Source organism: Polyodon spathula, chromosome 14, assembly GCF_017654505.1.
Source record: "Polyodon spathula isolate WHYD16114869_AA chromosome 14, ASM1765450v1, whole genome shotgun sequence".
Lineage (NCBI taxonomy): Eukaryota > Metazoa > Chordata > Actinopteri > Acipenseriformes > Polyodontidae > Polyodon > Polyodon spathula.
Genome location: NC_054547.1, coordinates 10,332,270 through 10,341,221, shown reverse-complemented (window position 1 = coordinate 10,341,221; position 8,952 = coordinate 10,332,270).

Sequence of the window (8,952 nt, the reverse complement as noted above, 5' to 3'; positions counted from 1 at the left end):
TAGGGCTCCGACTGCTTGGAACTCTCTCCTGGCTTTGGTGCGTGATGCTCTCACCATTGCTCGCTTAAGACCCACCTGTTCTCTATTGCTTTCCATGCTCTGGAATGCTACTATCATGTTTTTATTTAATTACATTTTTTGTAATATGTTATTCTTAACATTTCATCTTTAATTGTTGAAGAGAAAACTGAACAATGTTGGCAAGAAGAAGGTAAGATTAATAGTGAAACACAGGTCACAGAATTGGTTTTCATCAACTATCAGCACTTGGTGCTTATCAGTTTGGAATTTTTGGTTTTGCCATCCAAACTTTGGAAAGGTCACAGTGACTGAATTCACAGTTTCACCACAAGGGGGCAGACATTGAATGTATACTGGAAGCAGAAGAGACAATCTATCAACATCTACCATTTATTAAACAAACGGTACAAGTTCCAATAATGCTTCAGCTTAACACTAATATAAACCATATAAAATGATCCTATTATAAAAATAAGATGTGTTCAGAAAATTTGTTCATGTGTTAGACAATATGTTTGGATATCATTGCCTCAATTGTTCATAACATGAGAACTATGTTACTTTTGGATATAGCCCTTTTAATCAATCCTTTTGGTACTATAACAAACCTGAAGGACTATGCCAGTTACTAAATTGCTATGTTTAATGAGTAAATATCAGATGCAGTCCAGTTTAACATGTGGTCCAGTAAGTGGTCATTTATCCTTTGGTTCATCATCATTCACCTTTAGTACAGACTGTAATGAATTAGTCTCTAAACAATGTCCAGCTACCAAAGAACAACACGGGTTGCTATGCGAACATCTTTTTACCCCTACGTGTAATTTGCATTAAATTTCACCAGGTGATCATTTGTTAAAGATGTCAAACTGAAATGTGTCTTGTGCTAATTCCCTTACATTAACAAGTTTTTACTTTATCCTTCATGAAAATTGAAAATCTTTCAAATATTCTGTCTTTATTTGAAATGAAACCACTTGAACTGATGTTGCTTCTTGTGTTGGTTTTGCAACATTCTCTCAAGAAAAATCCCCAACTGTTTCACAATGCTCACCCACAGCATTGCTTTGTAATGGAACCCTTATAACGTCCAGGCAGAACTTGCATTGCATGTTAAAAGTGTTTACAAGTCTGCCTGCAATAGCATGTCTTTATTTACAATGTGGTGTATTGCTTAGAAGAGACCATTTCCGTTGTCCAGCTCCAAGAGATAATATAACTAGTTTGATATATGTATAAACTACTATCAGTGAAAAAACTTAGAAAATAAATACAACATCATAAACAGTCAACAGTGAGTCTGGCTCCATGGAATATAATATCATGAGAAAAAGTTTGTGCAATGTAACTTGACTGCACATTGGTATTTTCTCTGCTGTAGGATATTTTGCTTTGTACTAGCAGTGTGTGGCCTTGTTGCACTGTGTTTGGATAAGCCTCAGCAGGGGTAACCCTGACTCCCTGTCTATACTATATTTTGGACAGCCAAAAAAACAACAATTTCCATCACATGAGAGTAGGTTTTAAAACTTCATGCTGATATTGGACTCAGCTCTCGCCAAGATAAGCGCCAGCTAAGACATAGATTCTTTGATTTTATGTAATCAAGCTGTGTTTCTATCCATCTGTTGATGGAGATATCATTCTACCTGGTGTTGATGGCTGAAATGTAATACTGGCTCCAGGGATCATCCTATTTTGCCTCCCTGGCGCACACACAACAATGGCTACAATGCTGGCTCCAGGGATCAACCACAGTGCAGCCTTCCTAGCACATCAGCCTAAGTTTGCCGAGTAAAGTGATGCTGTCTGTGCTCTTCAACCCTTGCACTATTTGTTGTCTCACTTCTCCCACACTAACTGTGTCCTTTAGGTCCCCATCATACCGTTTCCAAAGACTTTTCACAGGCTTCGCAGACACTGTTGATATTGCCTCACCTTTAATGTAGAACTTCTTATCCACTACTTTAATTATAGTGATGCTCCTTGATTTAGTGGACCTGAATTGCATTCGTGTCCATTCAATGTTATTAGTTTGCCCAATAACCGATTAGTGCAGGCTACTGTTGTAGCCATGATTGTCATGTCATCCATGTATGCCCTAATTGGTGGCAGTCGCATTCCTGAAGCTAAATGTTCTCCTCCCTCTACCCATTTTGACACCCTAATAATTAGCAAATTATTATGCCAATTATTATGTAAAATCCAGTGGAGAAATAGTGCATACTGCTATTACAGTATTCCAAATTCTAGACATGGTCAAACATTGCAGACATTGTCTTTTTTACATTTCCTATATTGCACAATCTAAAAGCTGCAAAACATTTGCTAATAAGCAATGAATACTAGAATAAGGAAACAGACTACAGCATTGCACACATTTTGGGATAGAGAGCAACAGCAATTTAATGCACCATTGGGAATTAAATGTACATGAACTCATAGCAACTAAGCAGGAATGTTGTCCAGTGTTCTATCTAATGCAGTAGCCTTGGACTGTTTTTGGTTTTTGCATGACTAATTCTTTCCTATATCAGGTTCTTGGTAAATCAAGCATGGAGAATGCCAGCACAGAGAAAGTTAGGCTACTTATCATAACCCTGGTTCTCTGAAAGAAGACGACCACCAACAACCCTAACCCTATTGGTAGGCATATCCCATACATAATGTTGTCGGTGGTTGTCTTCGAATTGTAAGGGAACAGCAGAACACAAAAAATATATAATTGAAATGCAAGACAGGTACATACAAGTACTGTGTTAACAGATTGCTTAAATTCCCTGAGGGCCATAGAATTCAATGAAGCTTTTCTGGTAACTATTTTCAAAACAATTTCACCAAGTTACTGAAATAAAGATTTTTTAGATTGTGTTGCTTTAGTGCAGCATATTGATAGAAAATGTCACTTTCAACAAGTTGCTTAAAAAATGTCCAGAAAAAAGTTGCTCGAATGTTCTCTGTGGTTCTATAGCTTGGGGTGAATATTACCTGAACTGAAAGTGGTTAATCTTGAAAATCAGCTAGCTTTCCCACAATGCAATTCATCTCCCCTATTCTTTGTTAACTCTCTCAGACCTAGTTTGGAATGCCTTTGATGTTTTGACAAGGGAATTAACATTCCTTATCTATGTTTGACATAATGCGTTTTGTAAAGGCTTTTAACAAGCAACCTAAAAGATTTTAAAGATTGATGTAATAGGCTTCTCAGCAAAAGATTAAATACAAATCCAACACAGTAAATAGACTTACTGATAGTATGTGACTGTGGAAGGGGTGTGGGTAATTCACTGACTAGGAGACAGACAGGTGTAATTGAAAACACCACACAGGCGCCCAGTTTTATTTTTAGACCAGTTCTTACTTTTTTCTGGCAGAGGGCACAGTTGACCGTGGGCTGCCTATCAACGATGATAGACAGCACCATAGAAATACCACAGCTGGTAAGCGAACAGCAAGTGCACTCACAGGTGCTCAAAGAAATAATAATGAAAACAGAAGATGAAAAGAACAAGGGAAAATAAAACAGTAATAAAACTACAAATAAAAGGTGCTGCACTCGGCAGCGTTATCCCGGTCGTCGCTACCCGCACGACTCGGATCACCATCCTACTCTGTCGGCCCCTGCCTGCTCTACACAGTAGTTTGGGGTCTGCCCAAGGGTTCCCCGCTGTCACTCTCTGTCTTGTTTGCTGTTCTCAGCTGGTCTCTCCGTCCTCGACCAGCGCTTCTGCGCACACGAACAGTGCGTCTACAAAGGCAGCCCTGAGGAAACAGCAGAGCATTTTTTAATATAGGGCTAGCAATCTGCCAAGACTTGCCTCTCAGCCATTCAGAGAGGGGGAAAGTCCACACACCTACCTTCCCACCTCCCCGTGTCACTGCCATGACTCACAGCCAGTTGTTGGAAGGCTGCCGCCCTCTTCCTGCAGTACTGTGAACACGCCAGCAGAGTCAGCACAGATCTCTCCCTGCTACATATCCTTCCCCTGAGAATGACACCACCGGTTCATTTGAAACTCCTACACCCCCATGCCTTCCCGAGAGAAAAAGTCTGTGTTTTGATGCAGCTTTCCTGCTTGGTGAACTACCGTGAAGGCATAGGGCTGTAAGGCCAAGTACCACCGTGTGAGTCTGGCGTTGCTATCTTTCATCCGGTGAAGCCATGCTAAAGGGGCATGATCTGTAACCAGGGTGAAGTGTTGCCCCAGGAGGTAGTACCGGAGTGCCTCAACTGCCCATTTTACTGCGAGACACTCCTTCTCGATGGTGCTATAATTTTTCTTGCGGGGAAGGAGCTTCCTGCTGATATACAGGACTGGGTGCTCGCTTCCCCGAACCTCCTGGGACAACACTGCCTTGAGACCTGTCTCTGACGCATCCGTCTGCAGGGTGAACCTCTTACCAAAATCTGGGCTGCATAGCACTGGCTTACTACACAGCCTCCGCTTCAAGGCGAGAAAGGCCCTCTGGCACGACGCCGTCCAACGAAACGTATTTGGGGCAGCCTTCCAGGTGAGGTCTGTCAAGGGAGCAACGAGCGTAGCGAAGCTCAGGATGAATTTTCTATAATAGCCCGCTAGTCCCAAGAAAGAGCGCACCTGAGTTTTTGTTGTAGGAACTGGCCAGTCAGCCAAGGCTTTCACCTTAGCAACTAGCGGTCTGATCTGGCCGCCCCCTACCTGATACCCCAAATACTCCGACTCACTCTTCCTAATGGCACACTTCTTTGGGTTAGCAGTGAGCCCCGCCTCCCGCAAGGATTGCAGCACCGCTGCCACCTTACACAGATGACTAGGACAATCCTCACTGTGGATAACCACGTCATCTATGTAAGCAGCGGCGTACTGCTGATGGGGCCGCAAGATGCGAGCCATCATCCGCTGGAAAGTGGCGGGTGCTCCATGCAACCCAAAGGGCATGGTCCTAAATTGGTACAACCCGAAGGGAGTCGAAAACGCCGTCCTCTCTCTAGATTCCGGAGTCAGGGGTATCTGCCAGTACCCCTTCGTTAAATCCAGTGTCGTCATAAAATGAGCTGTGCCTAGACGCTCCAGCAACTCATCTACCCGGGGCATTGGATAAGCGTCAAATTTCGATTTCTCATTGATTCGTCTGAAATCAATGCAAAATCGAGTTGACCCGTCTGGCTTATCGACTAAAACAATCGGACTGTTCCAGTCACTTTGGGACTCTTCTATTACTCCCAGTCTCAGCATTTCGTCAATTTCCGCTTTTATTACCTGTCTTTTACGCTCAGGTATACGGTACGGCCCCTGGCGAACTAGCGCCCCCGGCTCAATATCAATGTGATGATGGGCTACTCGAGTCTGCCCCGGGACTGAAGAGAACACGTCAGGAAACTCCGCCACCAGACCGCGAGCCTGACATTTCTGCGTTGGTGTCAGATTCTCAGCAATCTGTACCGATCCTTTTCTTGCCAACACAGAAAGATCAGGTCCCAGGTCCGTGACGTCATCTGCATGCGCCACTAACAACGCCTCTGGTTGTAACCAAGGCTTTAAGAGATTGATATGATAAATGTGTTTCTCTGTCCATCGCTCCGGCTGGCAGATCTCATAGTCCACCTTCCCAACCTGGCGTGTAACCTCAAAGGGTCCTTGCCACTTAGCCAAGAGTTTCGACTCAGAACTGGGTAATAATAGAAGTACCTTATCCCCCGGCTGAAATGTGCGCAACCGGGCTCCTCGGTTATACTGTGTCTCCTGTCTGTGCTGTGCCTGCTGCAAATTGTCATGCGCCCATTTCCCCACAGACTCAAGACGTTTGCGCAGGTCCAACACATACCGGATGGTATTGGTCGAATTGTCCTGCTGCTCCTCCCACATCTCTCTGACCAGATCGAGCACGCCCCGGGGTCTCCGCCCATACAACAGCTCGAATGGTGAAAACTCTGTGGAAGCCTAGGGAACCTCTCTGATCACAAAGAGAAGGGGGGGGGGGGGGAATCAGCTGGTCCCAGTAATGCACATCACTACGAATAAACCTGCGCAACATGTTCTTAAGGGTCTTATTAAAGCGTTCCACCAAACCGTCTGTCTGAGGATGAAACACCGAGGTCCTAATGGTCTTAATTCCCAAAAGCTTACATGTTCCGCGGATTAGCCGGGACATAAAATTGGTGCCTTGATCGGTTAGTATCTCCTTGGGAATCCCCACCCGGGAGAAAACCTTTACCAGCTCGTTGGCAACAGACTTAGCGGACATAGATCGGAGGGGAATTGCCTCTGGGTAACGCGTAGCGTAATCCAGAATGACAAGTAGGTGGGTATATCCTGCCGCGCTCCTCTCTAATAGCCCAACTATGTTCATCCCAATACGCTCAAACGGAGCTTCCACTAGGGGCAAAGGCACCAGTGGGGCTCGTAGAACGGCTCTAGGGCTGGCCTTTTGACATTCCCCACAGCGCTCACAAAACCGTTTAACATCGCCATCCAGCCCCAACCAGAAGAACCGTGACACAAGCCTGGCTTTAGTTTTATCCCTTCCCAAATGACCAGATAGGGGAATAGCGTGAGCCAACTGCAACAAATCCTCCTTAAAGGACTGAGGAATGAGCAACTGATGATGCACTTCACTGGTCTGGGGTAATTTATCAACACGGTTCAGCCATTCAGAGAGGGGAAAAGTCCACACACCTACCTTCCCACCTCCCAGTGTCACTGCCATGACTCACAGGCGGTTGTTGGAAGGCTGCCGCCCTCTTCCTGCAGTACTGTGAACACGCCAGCAGAGTCAGCACAGATCTCTCCCTGTTACAGTGACATACCATTTTTCTGCAGATTTCCTTATCTTTATGATATGTGGGTTTAAAATTCCATTTAATGGATAAGCCGGATATTTGAATGCCTTAATATCCTCAGTTCTGAGGACAGACACCACACCCTTCTCCTTACTAATAAGAAAAGAAACTGCCTCCATTTTATGGCCGTTGTAATAGTTAAAAAATGTAAAATGAACAAAATGGATAGCAAATGAAATGTGATTTCCAAGAAAAAACTATAGCTATGGCCAAACGTTTTGCATCACCTAGAATTTTAGGAGTGTGACATCATGACAACGACATGAACATAATTTCGATCTTTTATGTAATCAAAGAAACTACAAAATGTTATTGCAAAACTCAACCAGAAGGCATGTAGCCTTTTAATTCCTGTTATATTTCAAAATGCCACATTTTTGCATAGTTGTCAGTTTTTTGTTGTATATGGAAAACTACAAAGCGGCGTGTAATTTAATGTTAGCATAACATTATTCAACAGATTTCATTCAGCTTCATGAAGCAAAAAAAGGTTGCACATGGACTGCACATTCTGGGACGAGAATATTAATATTAATAATAATATTAATATTACTTTGCTTTTAATTATAGATTTATTTTAGTTAACATTTGAAGCAGAGTTATTTTTGCAGACACACCTACTTTTCATACTGGTACCTGTTTGTTGGTACTTAAAGGCCTCAGCAGAAGACCTCTTGCTGGGAGAGAGACCTGCCCTGTCCACTGCCATTTATTCATTTATTGATCATTTATCCAACTGTATGGTTTTCAATTCTTACATATATACCAGAAGAACATATAACATGAATAATAACACAGTAAACTACCATTTTGCCTTCTGCAATAAATACCAAAATCGATATACATTTATATTTTCTTTTTTAAACTACTCAGCATTGATAATTTGTTCCATCCAGACTAAACAAGAAAGCATGTGAAAAAGCATGTCTAATGTTATACAACAAGACTGTAAATACAGTAAGTACATTACCATGCGCAATACCATATCTACTGTTATAGAGATAGGGCCCTTTGCTCTCTTAGTTCTGCTGCTGCTGATAAGATTCTCCCTCACAGTCTGCTTCAGCTCAGGACAGTACCTGGTGGATTTCTGCAAACAGTTTTGTGACTTAGGCTTGAACTTCAACCTGAACCTGCGCAAATAATAAAGTGTCTTTCTTTGTTGCAAAACGTAAAGATTTAATTCCACTACAGGAGTACAGGAGTTATGGAAGTTGTATAAGGCTTGGATACAGTACTATACAGCAGTACTTTTTTGTTTGTTTGGGAACCTTTTCATTTTATCAAAGAAATCCAGGCTGGTGGCATTTCTGTGTATTGGTGTTTCAGAGACTATATATGTAATAATGCTGTTTTGCGTGAAGGGGCATGTTGCACCAATGTGACTTTTAACTTTGATGATGAACTAATAATCCAAGTTTCTGGACTTTCCTCCAGTATCAGATTATAGCGTCTTCCACTTGCTGTCCCTGCTTCTAATTCTTGATAAAAGGAAAAGGAAATCATATTGCATTAAGTTTCCACTGGATGTCTAAGATAGTAGTTAAGTAACTAATGTGTTGCAACATAGCAGTGCAAAACTATTGTCAAAGGTTTGCATCACCCTATAGAATTAACTAATTTTGCTACATAAAATAAAGTTTGCTATATACTTAATGCAAAATGTGACATTTCAAAATCTAACATGAATTAATTTACTACTAATATGGATTCCGGTAGACTTTTGTCATATAAGTTTGTAGTCTCTTTGATTATATGATGTTAAATAAAATTATGTTCATATAGTTTTTTTTATAATTATGTCTCAATCCTAAAATTCTAGGTGATGCTAAACTTTTGGCCGTAGCTGTAGAATTCTGTTTCATGTGAATTTTTTCTTTTTGCACAACAATGAATTGCTAATTATTAAGTCAACTGGGAAGTGTGATTAATCAGTGGATTTTCCTGCCAAAACACACATTTTAGGGTAAATGTCAGGACTGGTAAAAAGACCCATATTTACAAAACTTAAAAAAAAAAAAAAATGTTTTAGGAACATTCTCTTAGATTAAAAAGTGCTTTAAAAAAAAAAAAAAAATCTTCACTAGCGATGGTGTAATACTGCAGCTCAA